Source organism: Lytechinus variegatus, chromosome 15, assembly GCF_018143015.1.
Source record: "Lytechinus variegatus isolate NC3 chromosome 15, Lvar_3.0, whole genome shotgun sequence".
Classification (NCBI taxonomy): Eukaryota; Metazoa; Echinodermata; class Echinoidea; order Temnopleuroida; family Toxopneustidae; genus Lytechinus; species Lytechinus variegatus.
In genome coordinates, this window is record NC_054754.1 from 21,568,561 (window position 1) to 21,586,210 (window position 17,650).

Consider the following 17,650-nt stretch of genomic DNA (forward strand, 5'->3'; position numbering starts at 1 on the left):
TTCTTGGGGACGTTTTGGGGGGCGACCGCCCCACCGCCCCCCGGCTACGCGCCTGCATTCAGGCCCTCTGGGGTCTGTTGCAGAAAGAGTTGCGTTTAAACGCAAGTCAAAAAATCAATCGCAAGTCCCAAATGCGCGCTGTTGATTGGTTGAAAATCAAGTTTCGCATCATTTTTAGAGTTGCGATTGATTGCAACTCTTTCTGCAACGGGCCCCTGATCAATTCCAACTGGCATCCCTAATGATGGTTGGTATGATTGGGTGTACGGGTGGTTGTCTTCAGTGTGTCTTTTTTTTATCCAACTTGGATATTATTTCAGTCCAAAATATATATGTTTGTAAAACCAATAACAAAAAATAAAAATTTCTTGAATTCATTCATTAATCATTTTGTGTTATGTGATTCAATGTGCGCATTGTGCTGAATATTGATAAAATTAATCGGAAGGGGTTTAAAGAAAAAAAGCCCCACAATTATCACCTGTACACCACAAACTTCATCCTCCTTATCATCGTCATCATCATCAGGGACATCGTCAACATCACTTTCATTACCAACATCGTCATTATCACTATCGTCATCAACACAACACCATTATCGTCATCATCATCATCATCATCAACACGATCATTAACATCAAAATAATCACCATCAATATAATCATAACAATCATCATTTACATCACCATCATGATCATCATCATTACCATCATCAACATATTCATAATTATTATCACTACCACCATCGCAATCATCATCATTATAATTATCATCATCATCATAACCATCATCATTACCATCGTTATCATCATCATCATCATCAACAACACGATCATTACCATCATCATATTCATAATCATCGTAATCACTACCACCATCGCAATTATTATCATCATCATAATCATCAACAAAATCATCACCATCATATTAAAAATCATTATCACTCCCACCATCGCAATCATCGTCATCATCATCACCATTATCATCACCATCATCATTATCATCGCCATCATCATCAACATGATCATCATTGTCACCATCATCATATTCATAATCATTATCATCGTCATCATCACCATTATCATTATCACTATCAACATCACAATCATCGTCATCATCATCACCGTCATCATTGTCATGATAATGATCATCATCACTTTTCTGTTTTTAAGCTACTATTAAGCTCGACTACCAATAATTACACAAAAATAGTCCAATATAAACGACAGCGCGATTAGAGGGCATTAATCATGATTTTATTCGCCTGGATTATATCCATCATTTCAGTAACTGTTACACAACATCAAAAGTGGGCACACTAGTATAAGAACGGAATATTTACTATGGCTCTCAAAGGTGGGGGGGGGGGCACGGATGGGATGTGCCTCCTCCCCTACCATGATTTGAATTCAGGCACCCCTCCCATTAAAATCCCCTGGCAAAAAAAAAACAAACAAAACGCGTTGCCTTTAGCATTATGATAAGCAGATATAATTGTTCCCTTTTGACAAAAAAATCGTGGTCATATACAGAACAATGGGATTACCCAGTAAAATATTTCCGGCGTTTAATACTAAAAAAAGTGAATATATGCAATTTGTAAAGTAAATGATTGTCTAGCCCAGGGCAAAAACCACTGGCGTAAATCCCGGGGGGATAGGGGGGATATATCCCTCCCACTTTTTGAGAAGGGGGGGATGGCCTGTACAACATCCCCCCACTTTTTACGAAAGAAATGAACAAAAAAAAGCGCAAGAGATAGTTGCTTTCTTGGTAAAAATTCTTCCTAATATACCGCTTAACAAATAAAACAATATTATTGAAACATGAAATGCAAATAAAGAGCCAGTTCACCATTTCCAAACGAAATACTTATGTCCTTAATTATAACATTGAAGAGAAACCCTCGTTTCTTCTAATTCATCAATGTTGGGGTCTTTGGGAAGGGATTAAGATGGAAAGTCATTTTTTATGTAATCTCTAATAAAACCATTGAACCATCATGGGGTAAGAAAAATAATAATATATTTGAGGGGTATTTGCCATATGGATATAGAGTGGCGTAACTACGGGGGCACATACCCCCCCCCCTCCATCGGCTGACCCCCAAAAAAGGGGGGAAAAGAGAAAAGAGGGAGAAAGGAAGTGAGACGTAGTGGGAAAGAAGAAAATATTATTCATTACGATGTTATATTATAATTATGTTACATTACATAAGAAACAGTTTTATCATAACTTTATGAAACATAATTTGCCCAGGGCCTACGTCTTCATTGTTCCTGGTGCTCGCATTGTCTGTTTAACGAGATATCTAATCCTGAAGTACTAAACCATACCGTTTTCAAGTCAATATAAACCAAATATATTTCCTAGCACTTAAGTTATCATTGTTTTATGTAGTGACATATGCTTCTTTTACATGACTCAAAAAGTGATTGCCCCATGTTAAGGTCTTCATATATATAAAATATTTCCTGTCCGTGATTGCGTTCGCATTAGTGGATTGGTGAGATATGTCTGCTCTTCATGAATTCCTAAAATCAGTCCTTAAAATGTCCATTCTTCTGATCTGAATATCAAAAATTTTCAGCTCGCGCTTCGCGCTCGCATCATTTGACTAATGAAATACGTATGGTCCCAGTTACTTCCTACAAGGAAACCTTAGAATGCCCCACTTCAGGTCTAAATTTTCAGCTCGCACTTCGCGCTCGCAATATTTGATTAGTGAGATGCGTATGATACTCATGATTGCAATGACTACAAAAAGTGTTTCATGTGTTCAGATGTAATTCTAATAAAATCAGCAAGCGCTTGGCACTCGCATTCTATGACTATGGTGAGATATGCATACTCTTAATGGATTCCTAAAATATATTCCTTAAAATCTCGCTGTTTGGGGCCAAAATATGCGAAAATTTCAGCTCGCGCTTCGCGCTCGCTTTATTTAGCAAGACAGGTACCTATCGTGATTACACAAATTTGATTATAATGTCCCTTTTTAGGTGTGAATATGAAAAAAATTCAGCTCGCGCTTCGCGCTCGCATTATTTGATCAGTGAGATACATATCCGTTTAATGACATTGTCCTTAAAATTTCTCAATTAGGTCAGTATAACTGTCAAATGAGCGCCCTTCGCGCGCTCACTCAGTGATTCAAAAATTTTGCTGGGTCCCCACAATGCCGTGACCCACGGTACACCACAGTGGACATATCAATGACAATTCCTTGCATATCTAAATACATGATTGCAAAAAAATGCCAAAATATTTCAGTCATCCCCCCACCCATCAACATGGATTTACGCCAGTGGCAAAAACAAACAAACAAAAACGGGTTGCTGTTAGCATTATGATACAGGCAAGATAATTTTCCGCCTATGGCGGAAATCGTCATATACAAAACACGCCGGCAAATTACAGTAACATAATTCAGGCGTTTATTTCAGAAAATTGTGGATATATGCTATTTGTAAAGTAAATGAATGTCTTTCCATCAACCTCTACCCCCCCCCCCCCAACTGTAATGGCGATAATTCCTCGGGTCCCGAGATAAAACTTGACGGTCGTTCTCTCTTCAGACAGATCGGAGAGGACCCTATGGTAATATAAAACAAAATTGAAAAGGAATAATGAACAATAAATATGAAATTATAGTTGTAAAATTATCAGTAGCATAATGAATCGATAATTCTAAGGGTGCTGGACATAAGCTATGGGGAAAATTACTAAAAGGCTGCACACGAGCGAAGCGAGCGAACAAAAATCACCCTTTTTGATAAAAAAATCTGCGATTGATGTTAACATAAAATTCAGGAAATACTATCATGTCACGTATATTCCTTTTTCTTTCTACCTTTGTTTCGTTGTCGTGAATTGTTTTGTGCGGCTCGTGGCCTCGAAAATCGAGTGTTAGATCCAGTGCGTTACACTTAAACAAGAACTTTGTTTTTGCTATGGTAACACTGACGAAAATTAACAATCACCCCCTCCCCGCCTCCTCTAGCAAAGATGAACTCAAAATAAAAGTAAAAAAAAAGAAAGAAAGACTGAAGCTCCGATCACTTACAATCTCAGATGTGTCCTGAGGCTGTACTCCCCCCTGCAAGACCCGCTCTCCTTCCTTAAAAAAAGAGAATTACATGTAGAAATGAGTGATGAGTTGGAGAGAAGACTATTTTCAAACGTAAGAAAAAAAACGACAAAATTTACTTTATTTCCTTTCTCCCGTTATTGTCTTCACAAAGCAGTGATATTGGAAATGATAGAGCATTCATGCATAGGGCTTATGTATTGACTTGATAATCATAACCATAAGTTTAGCCCCAAGAGGATTTTTTTACATACTTTATATGGTTTGTATAAGTGGAATGGTTAATTTAATATGAAATTTCGATAAGCCCATAGTTTAGTAACACTTGTCTGATTTTGAGAAGTGTGTATGTGTGTGTGTGTATTTGAGTTTTGTCAGACGTGTATCAATCAGATATGATTATTTACGTCTGGGACCGACCTTTAACGTCACCATCCGAAAGACGTGACCAGGGCTCGAACCTCGACCCTCTGCATCAATTTGTAACTTCCTCACAGCTTGAATTACAGGCGCACGCCACAGTCTGCGCCCAGTTCTAAGTGTGTGTGTGTGTGTATTTGAGTTTTGTCAGACGTGTATCAATCAGATATGATTATTTACGTCTGGGACCGACCTTTAACGTCACCATCCGAAAGACGTGACCAGGGCTCGAACCTCGACCCTCTGCATCAATTTGTAACTTCCCCACAGCTTGGATTACAGGCGCACGCCACAACTCCCAGTTCTAAGTTCCAAGTATTAAAATAGCACATAGAGGGCAGCATTCACATTTATCAACTTTGTTCTTCAGCAGGTGTCAAGTATATTATCTCCATCCCAAGCTTTATTCACAACGCATGATTTGTTCATATTTGCATGAGTATACTGTATGAAAATATCTTTTTTATAAATAATTTTGAATAATATCACAGTAAAGTTTATGTTTTTATTGATATACTCACCTTCATCTTAAGGGTGAATTCTATTTCATTTTTATGAACAAAAAATGAAATCTTGGTCGTGCTGGATGGGTCGATTTCAAAATGGAAACCCGGTCCCTTCAATAATATCTAACAAAATAAAAGCAAAATAAAAAAGATTTTTGAAAATACAAAGTGATAGACACCATAATCGCACATGAAAACAACAATAAATGAACATTATTTTTAGTGAATTACTGCGAAATTATAATTAAGCTTATGAAAATATCTCCAAACCAGTTTGCCCAAAATGACTTTTGACAACTAAACAATTCTATCAGGTAGACCAATATCAACATCACTTATACACCCTCATTCTCTGACTTATAAACCTATTTTTCCTATTTTCTTACCTTATTTTCGGCGTCATTGTCTCTGTCACTGGGGTATGTTTCACGATGCTGAGTTGCCATGTCTTTTGATACTCGTTCTAGAAACCAAATTGCGAAACATACAGTTAAAATGACTAGTTAATAGGGTCAGCTGGGTGCAACTGTTATTCTAGTCGTATTTAACTATTTTCTAATCGTATTTTACTTGAATTGATTTATTTCTGACTAGAATATATGTCAGAAATGTGACTATCACTGATTGCCATATCAGTTGCACCCATCTGACTACTGGTCGAGTCAATTTGACTGATTTGTTCTAAGAGTGATGAGTTGACATTTTTATGCATGAAATGGAGAAAGAAATAATGTTTCCTTCAATGAGGATCTTATCTCAGGCTCCAAAATAAATACATTATAATAACTCGTAAAATACGTCTCTTCCATATACTTATGATCTGTCCTTTAAAACATTTTTTCTCTTTTTTCTCATCACATCATAGCTTAGTTTCAGGCTATGACACGTTTTGTTTTTTAGTTATGAGACTTCTAACCAGTGCAATATTTCTATACAAGTCTTATCTATTTGTTGCCGATTTGTCTCTACTCTAATCTTTCCTCATTTACATTAAAAAAAGGATAAACAAAAAGTTAGTGTAACAATTACCCGGGAACAATTATTCATTACAAACTCTATCAATCTATCCCGTGATATGATTTTTCTCTTTTGCCGAATCAGAGTCGATGGGGCAAATAAATACTACATATTGTATGGCATTTGATTTTTCCTCGTTACCAGGGTATACAAGGATCAAAGTCCATTTCAATATTATATACTATAGTCATGATAGTGGAAGAAATTATGCTGTACGTACACCGCAGCTATGTAATACATACCAGCATACTGTATATACATGTATACTAATCATAACGCAAGCATTTCCATGCACTGCAAGCAAAGTGTTGATAAAATATAATGTACGATTTCCTCATGTATTCGAGTCATCATACATTGGAATAAAGTCAATATGAAGGTAATATGATGTGTTTTGTTTTAGTAGACATTTTATAGAATATTATCATATGATTTTGCCTTAATCTATCTGGCTATGTTGATAATAAAATGGTTACATTCAGTCGTCTTTCCCGTACAATCTCACTGTGATTTGCATGGTAATAATTTTCATTGTACTGTAAATAGATTACATAGACCAAGTGAACAATCATAAATTCATGGACTTGACTGACTGAACGAAGAGCAGGATTTTTTTTCAATGCATCTCCCTCAAAATAAAAATTACAATCGCAATCATAATGCATATATTTCAAAGGAAATTGTTCATTATTGAAGAGAATCTCACTAATCGCATACACCCTGCGGGTTTTAGCAGTGGTGTATTGAGTAACACATATTTCTTTTTTTTTTGGGGGGGGAGGGGCAAGACATGGCGTATAAGGCAAAATCTCTCTCTCTAAAAAAACAACAACTGCGAGAGGGCGAAGCGAGAGAGAGAGAAAAAAAGTTGACACTTTTTAATACAAAAATCAAAGTTTGTGATGTTTATGATAGATTTTGAGATAAAATACAAAAGATGGCCCGTATTGGTTTCTCTTCCTTTCCATTTCTCCCTTTTACCCCTTCGTTGTGTATCTTTTTTTCTTTGGGGGAAGGGGGGGGGGGGCGACGCCCCTCATTATGAACTCAAATCTGTTATTCTAAACACTTATTTAAACTGTTAAAACAACAAAGTGTGTTGTATAAACTTAAACAAGGTTTTGTTTTTACTCTGTATACTAACGGCACTCTATATTGAGACAAAAGAAAATATCTTCATGCACGACTAGCAAGTTTACAATTAGCAGACCATGGTTTGATATTCTTTTTTTATTAAGTGTTGGTTTTTCTTTTAGAGTGGTGCGTATGAGAAGTAGACCACCGTTCTTACGCTCAATTACTATTCCAATACATCAGCACATTTCCTTTCGCGAAAAAAATATCGCAATGATCACCGTTCAAAAACTTTTTTTTCGTCGCCTCTTCGTTCTAATTCGTTTCTTTTCTTCATGTATGTGAATTCGGTTGACACGCTGCACGCTCGGACGCACGCATCGAAGTCCGTATTAGCCCCCACATAGATGTACTATAATGATAGAGATGTGATGCAATCTATGATTATAATGGGGGGGGGGCTACATGACTATATGATTCACCCCTACCATGCCTATTCGCACTAAGCGCGTAAGAGTCGGTCGGTCAGCAGTGTACATCATGTACATCGCCAGTTTACAGAGGCCATCGTTGTCACCAAATTCATAAACAGTTTGCATAGTTCCGAAGACCGTCTTTTTCACGATTAGTCAGTCTCAATGCTGGCTCCCTGTTTAGTTTTTTTTTGCCCGCAACGTATACCTACCAATTCTGGGGCCAAGCCCCCGGCCTGGCTACCATCTTCATGTATTATGACTAGCGACCCTTCGCTGAATTATGACTAGTTGTTTTTCTTTTTCCTATCATGACTTTTGGACAGGTCAGTATGACTATAGCATCTGGACTCCGAGGATAGAAGGAGATCCAGAGTATTTTTTTTCATCTATTTTCTGTCCGAACCGAGAGAGTGAAGCGAACGAATCCATTTACCTGTTTTCTTTTGAACTCTGTCTCTCTCTCTTCAACCCTTTCTACTCTTTTTTTCCAATCTGCATGCTCTTTCATTATTTGCCATAAAATTTTTCTTCTTTCTACATTGAAATTGAAGAGTTGACAATTCGTTGTAATAACTATGGCAAGAAAATCTACGTAATGTTTGAAAGGAGACGTTAATTTCAACCAGTATTCGTTATAAAAACTGAACAAGAAAGTTCCATTTTCACTGTAGATATTTTGCACCGGCTACCCCTCTCCCCATCCCACGTATGAGAAAACAAAAATCGTGAAGTTGCCGTGACCAAGTGGTTATATCGCCTGACAAAACATAAAACATTCAGGATTCGAATCCTTGTCATTGCACCTACATGCACTTCTTTTCTATTATACAAGAAAAAAGACCCCAAAAGTTTAGTGTACATATTATTGACACATAAAACTGGTGCACGAAATTTTTAGATAATAAACATATACAACATTTTATATTTCGCTTAATCTTTTTATTCTAACATGTCTACATGATCTAAGCGGTGAATTTTTTATAACCCCTAGCACAGCTACTATTAGCACGACCGCTCGAGCGTTCAAGGAATTTCTACCTACCTGGCACCCTTTTACTACACTTGGGTGGAGAGAGACAAATGCAGATAAACGCCTTGCCAAAGGACGAGAGTACCGCGGCTTGATTCGAACCCGGACCTTTTGGTTCAAAGTCCAGAGACTTATCCACAACACCCTTTTGCGGGGTTTTTAATATTGTCAAATTTTTAATGATCGATTACAATCATATGAATAATCAATAAACCGTTAGGTTGATTTATATTGTAACATGCACAATGGCTTGCATAATTAAAAATGAACGAATTTAATGAATACTATTATGAAACGAAATACTATTCTTCAAGCACTCTCTTGAATCTATTGGAAAAATACATAAGAGGATTAAAAAAAAATCAATTTTTCTATATAAATAATTAACCTTTGAAAATGCCTCATTATATCTTCATATTCAATAGTGCGCGGATGTTCAAATCGGTGAAAAAGAAACTATAAATCTGATAATGAATTAAGTTATAAAGAGATAATTTTGTGTGAATCTCTCTAAAATTTACAGGCCTACGTCTTTATTTCGCACGTATAAATATCTTTTAACAAATAAAATTTCAGGATTATGATTAAGTTTTCTATATAATTTTTTCTGATCTCTCTGAGTTAGATTCTTCAACAACTTTCTTTTTTTTATTCATAGGCGTACGGCAAAATGAAATTGACCTTGACTTTTCAACAAATATTAATTCGACAAAAGAGCAATATTTCCTTGACAACTGGCAACCATGAAGTATCTATGACATATATTCAAAACCAAAAAATAAAAGGTTTTGAGTGATCGGTGTCATTTGAATGTCAGCACAAATTAATTATGAAGAGAAACGATTATGAAAGAAGCGTTAATTATCGCAATTATTTCGTAATTAGGATCATGATTATACCATAATTAAAATGCAAATTTTCTAAAATATTTCAAAAATGCACCACTGAAAGAAACAGTTTACAATTATTTTCTAGTTTCATATGAAATTTGAAAATCAGAAAATTAGAGCCCTTGCATATTTAGGCTACTAATGCTTATTGCTAAAATTTCTTTGGTGAAATTATATCTCGCATTTGTGATTAAAAAAATAACTGAAGTAAGGCCTACTTACTTTTTTGGAAAGTTGAAGATGAGTCGTTCCGTACCAAGATGGACTGTGAAATAGATGTGAGAAGATAAATTGAAAAAAGGGTTAAAAAACTACATGAAGCTCTCTCCCAGCGCAAAGCAAAATGAAGTACCCTTAATGGTATAGGTATATGGTATCGTAACGTTGCTGTAGACGCAGAAAGTTGATTGGCTTCCACGGAGAGTGTTGGAGTGGTGAAGTGGTGACATGAACTTCCGCGGGGGGCGAATCACTGTAGTATATATAGCAGACCCAAAGATATATGCAACTTGTGCTGGTTAATACTGTTATGACAAAGTAAATCGATAAAATAAGGAAAATAATATTAGTTTGGAATAGTTTTTCTTTTCAACTTAATGATTTTATTAACGCACGTTATTGACTAAAATTTGATTTGGATTCCATTATATCCAGCCAAATATAACGATGTAATTCAAGAGACTTGCATTTAATTTCAGTTTATTTCATAATCGATCTATGACATAAAAATCCAACCCCACACATGAAGAATGATGAAAATCGGGGGGGGGGGGGTGCTCGGGAAGATGGCTGCCTTATTTTAAACGAGATAGATATTAAAAATGTTATTGATTACTCCTTATCTAACCTCAACAGGGTCTTCAAATGAGACTAAGGTAGCACGTTTTGTTGTTCTCATAAATGAACGCACAATTATAATGGTATAATCACGTACATGGAGCGCTGTACGCGTAACGATTGATTTTAGAGCTGATTGCATTGCTTATTGCGTATGATCAATCGTAACATGAACCTCACTATCAATTGCAGATCCTTTGTGTTACCGGGCCGTGGTCTACATTTCTATTCTTTTCCTCAATCTTTTCTCATCCTTTAGAGACTTTATATCTATTGACTTTGTTGGAAGTGTGATGACAGTTTGAGATGAAGTAAGGTTAATCCCGGGGCCTTATACACAGCAAAAAACTGGTGTTAACCGGTGTACATAGAGGACCACACCAGTTATTTTACACCGGTGTTAAATTGGTGGTCTTAGTTTTACACCTTTAGGTGTTATTACAACACCTATGGTTGTTACATTTACACTCTTTGGTGTTATGTTCAATCTCTAGGGTGTAAACACCTCAGGGTGTGGTCCTCTATTAACACCAATTGGGTCAGTTTTAACACCACAGTTTTTACAGTGTAGGCCAGTGGCGTACCGTGGGTCACGGCATTGGGGGGGCACCAGCAAAAATTTCGGGTCACTTAGGGAGCGCGCGAAGCGCGCTGAGTTGTCAGGTAAACTGACCTAATAGAGATATTTTAAGGATATGCAGTGCCATTAAACGGATATGTATCTCACTGATTAAATAATGCGAGCGCGAAGCGCGAGCTGAAAATTTTTGATATTGAGGGCTAAAAATTGACATTATAAGCAAATTGTTTTTTAATCATGATACTTAACTGTCTCGCTAAACGAAGCGCGAGGAATTTTTTTGTATATTCTGACCCTAAACAAGGAGATTTTAAGGATTATATTTTAGAATCCATTAAGAGTATAAAATTGTCTCACCATAGTCATCTAATGCTAGTGCCATCCTTTGCTGATTTTGTTAGAATTACATCTAAGCACAGTCATGAAGCACCTTTTGTAGTCATGTAATCATGATTATCATACGCATCTTACTAATCAAATACTGCAAGCGCAAAAGCGCGAGCTGAAAATTTAGGAAATATAGACCTGAAGAGGGGCATTCTAAGGGTTGTTTGTAGGAATTCTCTAAGACCCTACGTATTTGACTATCCAAATGATGCGAGCGCGAAGCGCGAGCTGAAATTTTTGTATATATTGACCACAAACATGGATATTTTAAGGACTATAGTTACGAATCCATTAAGTCAGAGTATACATATCTCACCATAGTCATCTAATGCGAGTGCCAAGCGCTTGCTGATTTTGTTAGAATTACATCTAAGCACATGGAGCACTTTTTGAAGTCATTGTAATTATGATTATTATACGCATCTCACTAATGAGATACTGCGAGCGCGAAGCAAGAGCTGAAAATCTAGGAAATTCAGACATGAAGAGGGGCATTCCGAGGCTTGTTTGTAGGAATTCACTAAGACCCCACGTATTTCACTAACCAAATGATGCGAGCGCGAAGCGCGAGTTAAAATTTTTTGATATTCAGATCAGAAAAATTGACATTTTAAGGACTGATTTTAGGAGTTCATGAAGAGCAGAAATCTCACCAATCCAGTAATGCGAACGTTAGCACGGACAGGAAATGTTCTATATTAAGACCTTAAAATAGGGCAATAACTTTCAGTAGTCATGAAAAAGAAGAATATATCACTACTTAAAACAATAATAGCTCTAATTGCGAGGAAATATATTATTTTGTTGTATATTGATTTGAAAACGGGAGGCTTTAGTACAGCAGGTTTATATATCTCGTTAAAAGGTCTATGCGAGCACCAGGAACAATGAAGACACAATTAAGCAAATAATGTTTCATAAAGTTGTGAAAAAATGCTTCTTATGTTATATAACATAATATAATATAATATAACACTATGATAAACAACAATTTCTTCTTTCCCCCACTACGTTTCTCTTCCTTTTTCCCTCTTTTTCTCCTTTTCCCCGTTTTTTTTTTTTGGCCAGCCGATTGGGGGGGCACGTGCCCCCCATGCCCCCCGTAGTTACGCCACTGGTGTAGGCACTTGATTTTCATCCCGGTTGAAATCTTTATTTCTTTGAGAAAAAATGGAAATAAAAACAATCCATTCATTTTCTGGCTAAGGCCAGTTGAGGACTCATATTTCACAATACTGTATAAAGATTCAAGTCCTAAAAAAAATGGACCAAAAATTTTTAGTAACATTTAAGGCCTTAAAATTCACAGTTAGGAAAATATGTTTTAATTTCCAAGCTTCATTATGATTTATTGTTTCTTAATCTTTTTATTGTTTTACTTTCGTTAGTATTCGCAGTGGAAGGGGAGGGGGTGATATTCAGTACATAAGTAAAAACGGGAAAACCACAAAATGTATTGAAGTAAGAGATAAAATCATAATAATTATGTATAAATCCTTCTATGACAATTTTCAAAGTCATATTTACACATGTTTATTTGAGATAAGGTGCTTATCATAGTAAGTTAAATGAGCACAACTTTTTTTAATAAGGACCTTTGTTTTTATGAAATTTCTTACCTCTTTAGGCGTTTTATTTATCTTTTAACTAATATTTTCATTCTCATGACAAACACATAAATTGAATAGCATATTTTCAGGTTTGACTTCTTGTACTAATTGTAAGCAAATAAACATCACAATTAATGTACCCCGAAGAATGAAAATAGAAATTCATTTAAGCATGTTTCTCTGCCAGAAATTTCCCTGCAGTTTTATCATTTGAAATATTGGATGAGGAAGTGAATCAGACAACACTGCCTATGGTATGGGGTGCATACCTTACAGGTAAACAGTGTCTCTGATTGGCTAGAGAAGTCATAGCCAATCAAAAATGTAGATTCTGCTTCACCGCTCTTGAGGGTATTCCCTGTAATGTATGTCGCAACCATTTAGAACCATCTCTGATTGGATAGAGAGGATATGACGAATCACATTTTCAGCCAATCATCATCTTACGTCACTGTACTAGCCATAATGGTACTAACCAACACAACCGAACCTACCAGACGCAGAGCTCGCGGGGCGCATATCGCATGCCATTGCAGTGCTTTATATCATTTCAACGTGTCGCTTTCTCGAGAGAACATTGTACTGCTCAGTCATTATAATCATTATCTCAATCAGATTGATCATAGAGAAATATTTAGAGTTTTTCTTGTGATATAAAGATACAGTTGTAAATGGAGAGCTTGTAATTCGGAGCACCGGAGTGGAAAAGTTATGTTCAATCATACATCTTTTCACCCTTCAAAAATAGACGGGAAAAGCGTTTCATCGATTTGTCGGAGTTTCGTTATATTGCAACGCTTTCTGCCATCGGTCCCAGAATATGATTTCACGGGGCAGCTTTACATTTCAGGTTTTGTGGCACGCTTGAGAAGGACAATTACTATAGTCGTTATATTGCTCATATGACTAACAGTAATATTTTGGAAAATAAAGTTCGTCATGTACGTATAGCAAATTTCAAACTGATTTTGGATCGAGGAGGATGTTACATTGGAGTAGAAGGACCGATTTGAAATACTTTCATCTTTGTGATGATCAGATGGAGTGCAATGATTCCTCAACCAAATTGATATACGGTGTGGGATCTCATTCGATGCCACTTTGAAACATGCGGTTAGTTTGCCTGCTTTAGATTTAAAAACATATTTCTGTATATTCTTGGTCGCGTTTGATTAATCCTTGACAAATGTGTATAGAATATTGGTACATCTGTACATGCTGTATTAAAGATCAACTCAGTTTCGAACATGTGAGTAGAAACTGCTTGTGTATAATTTTTGTTAAAAATCAAAGTAAAACATACACTTATAAAATTAGACCTATGTCATGTGTCGATCCTGTTATGTACGCACAATAAATCACGTGCTGCATATATATATTTTTTCTTGCGAACGAACGTGTGATCTGTATCAATACTTCTTTGAATTTCCTGTCTCTCCCTCTAGCTGTTCCTTGCACAAAAATTATTTCATTTTTTGGAAGATAGTATATCCTCCGATAAGACTATGGGGCATATCATGCAATGTTTTTATTTTTTGACTGTAAATGTTGTCTAACGTTTTTCATTATTGCACTTGTCTTGCACTTGTAGAAGTCTAGTCCTAGTCCGTAGCCGTAGAACATCTACATAAGTAAAAAGAAAGCTATATTTATACAATAGTCATGAGAAGGACCTTTATCTCGACAAGATATGATTTCTTTATGATCGTGCTCGTACCCCCTTAAGTTAAAGAACTCATGAAATTCGATACATCATCGTGCATGTCTACACTGTTAGAAAATTTATCCTTAAACTAAAAGAAGTTCCTGCAGCAGAGTCTCGAGAACACCTGTAATCTTACCAGATTGCGTAATCTTACAGGAAATTGGTATTTGGTGTGTGTAATCTTACAAATTTCCTTAAATAAAACACTCTTTTCCCCTTTTTCTAACAGACCTGTTCTATTAAATTGCAGAAAAATTCCTGTTTCATGAATTTAAAGAATGATTCTGGTATTGCTTTCTGCAAAATCTTCTTTTATTTTTCTGTAAAATCAGGGTTTTTTTTAACAGTGCACTATTTGAAATCGTAGTTTATCGTACTTGTGAATGTACTTGACTGGTAGAGAATTTGATATATAGACTGGATTATTATAATTTTTGACAACATTCCCTTACCAAGACTATCCGCTCTTTCAGTCTTACAGCACCCCCCCCCTTCCGTCCCGCTACACCCCACCCTTATGGATTCATGCCAACCAATACAAATCAGGACTCTTAGCATTAAGAAGGTATTTATTGTAACATTCCAACCGACCCGCACACTTTTCAAAATGGCGCCCAATAATTCATGGTTGCTAGGTCGAAGCGCCATCGGCACCAATCTTGCTTGAGGCTTGTCAAGAATGGGGGTGTGGGTGGTTAATGCCCTTTGTTGATTCCAAGTAACAGAGTTAAAATTTTATTTACATCGAAACTCATCAGAAATCATGACTGGGAATTATGGGATATCACGTGATCTCATGTAGTACATAGCGCTTTTAATGTTTCTAAGCAAAGCATAGGCCTACTGTTACCCTGGATCTAGCACCGCTACCTCGATCGGGTGCTCAAGCATTCAAGGGTACCCATTTACTACACCTGGGTTGAGAGTTCCAAATGTAGGCCTTGCCAAGGGACTCATTGTTGTGGTAGGGTAAGAAATAACCGAAGGTAGCTGGTCAAACATGTTTAGGAAATTTTTGGCTAAACCAAAAATCACACAATAAAGTTGATGAGATGGGACAGGTTCGATTCCTGTGAGATTCCGATTATATTAATATCGATCACAAAGAATCTTCATCGGTGTCCACTCATTAACAATATTGTGTTGAATATATTAATACAATCATTCTCAATGTTATGGAATGTAAAGTTTCCCTTTGGGAGTATATTCTTTTTATCACTTTGATAATTTTCACCACAATATTTTCGTAAAATTTGACTTGAGAGTTTAGTGTCAATTGAATTTATGTATTTTATTCATATACCTACCTAATATATAGTGAATGTAAATAAAATAAAATTTAATTTTAGTATGTTATCTATGGGCTTAAACCTCAAATCTATAATCCCGATACTCGTATATTGACGTGAAACATATGTTTTTTTTTCGCGATCCAATATATCTTTGGCAAGTAAGTTATGATTTAGCTATTTACCCGGTTCTTAATTATTTACTTTCAATTACTCTATTTTATTTTTCCCCATCCTTGCCAATTGTAAAAGCTTGAATCTTTAAAAGATTCATAATCATTTTTATGTTATATCATGCATTGCAATGTATCTGACGTTTTTTTTTAATGAAATCTATATAATTTTATTGTTTAAGCCACCTTTCTATTATATGAAGTATGAGCTCATAATACTTTTTAATCTAAATAGATGAATAAAAAGGTGTCGCCACAGGGGTGTAGGAGAATGTGACGTATCCACTCGTGTTTTTTTTTTTGAAAAATGACTGGAAATTGAAAGGTAGTTTGAAGAAGGGAATAGAAAGAGAACGTAATGAAAGACACGAAAACCGAAAAAATAGATGGAGAAAGAGAGAGAAAGAGGGAGAGGGGGAGAAAAGAATATCCTGTTATTTTGTCATTTTTAGCGACAAATAATTTTATGTGCCAGGTTTTATCACAATATTTCAGTGAGAAGAAACAGAAAAGAAGGAGGAAAAAAGAAGAAGACAAAAAGAAGAAGACAAAAAAGGAGAGGAGGGAAACGGAGGAAATAGTTAATAACATTCCTAACATCATTCACCACCACCGTCATTATTACCAGTGATATTACCATCATCATCATGATCGTCATCATGATTATCTTCATCTTCGTCATAATAATCTTCATCGTCATTCTCATCGGTGTTATCATCATCACCATCATCATTAACATCATAATCACCCTCATCACCCTCATCATTATCATCATCATCATCATCACATTTCTGGTTGTCATCCACAATGCAAAAGAAAACAATAAATCAAATAAATCGAATTAAGCTCGACTACCAGTGTTTTATATTCAAACGTATAAACGACATCTGTTTGTGCATTCAGCATTATGATATAACATAATATTGCTTCATAATTTCACATGTATTACACTCAAGAGGAATAAATGTGCAATCATTGTTTATACGCAAATATGAACAAGGTATTTTTTTAATTACATTATGTAATAATATGCATAATAGTCAAGAGACTCTATGCGCTGTACAAATATTAAATTACTGAATTATACGAACTATACATTACACATAATTTAATTTGTCCATTAAACCCCAAAAATATGTCTTACAAGTAAGAAAAAAATACATCAACACATGAAATTTACAAAATTAATGAAGACAAATAATATTTAACAACAACATACTTTACCGAGCATTATGAATACTATTTTGAATAAAAAAATAATGTACTGCTGTGTAAGAAAATGTGTTTCAGAATTTCTTCTGTTGAACATGCGTTGATAAAAGAATATAAATCAAGATGCATATTTCGGCACCCCTCCCATTAAAATACCCTTGCGTAGACCATGATTACAAAAAACGCGTTGCTTTTAGTAGATCATACAGGTATGGTAATTGATTGGGGGAAATCGTAGTCAATTAAATGCAGCACATGCAAAATATACTGTAGTAAGATATTTCAAGCGTTTATTTCAGAAAATTTTGGAAATATGCAATTTGTAAAGTAATAGGGATCGTTCCTCTGTTGATC

General features: G+C 35.7%; 1 long non-coding RNA gene across 1 annotated transcript; it reads right to left on the minus strand.

Annotated features, from left to right (window-relative positions):
• Positions 1–5,040: 5,040 nt before the first annotated feature.
• On the minus strand, positions 5,041–9,804 carry LOC121429223. Its single transcript, XR_005971880.1, has 3 exons — positions 9,726–9,804; positions 5,403–5,479; positions 5,041–5,139 (listed from the first exon to the last, which is right to left on the minus strand). It is a non-coding gene; the product is annotated as an uncharacterized LOC121429223 (long non-coding RNA).
• Between the last annotated feature and the right edge of the window lie 7,846 nt (positions 9,805–17,650).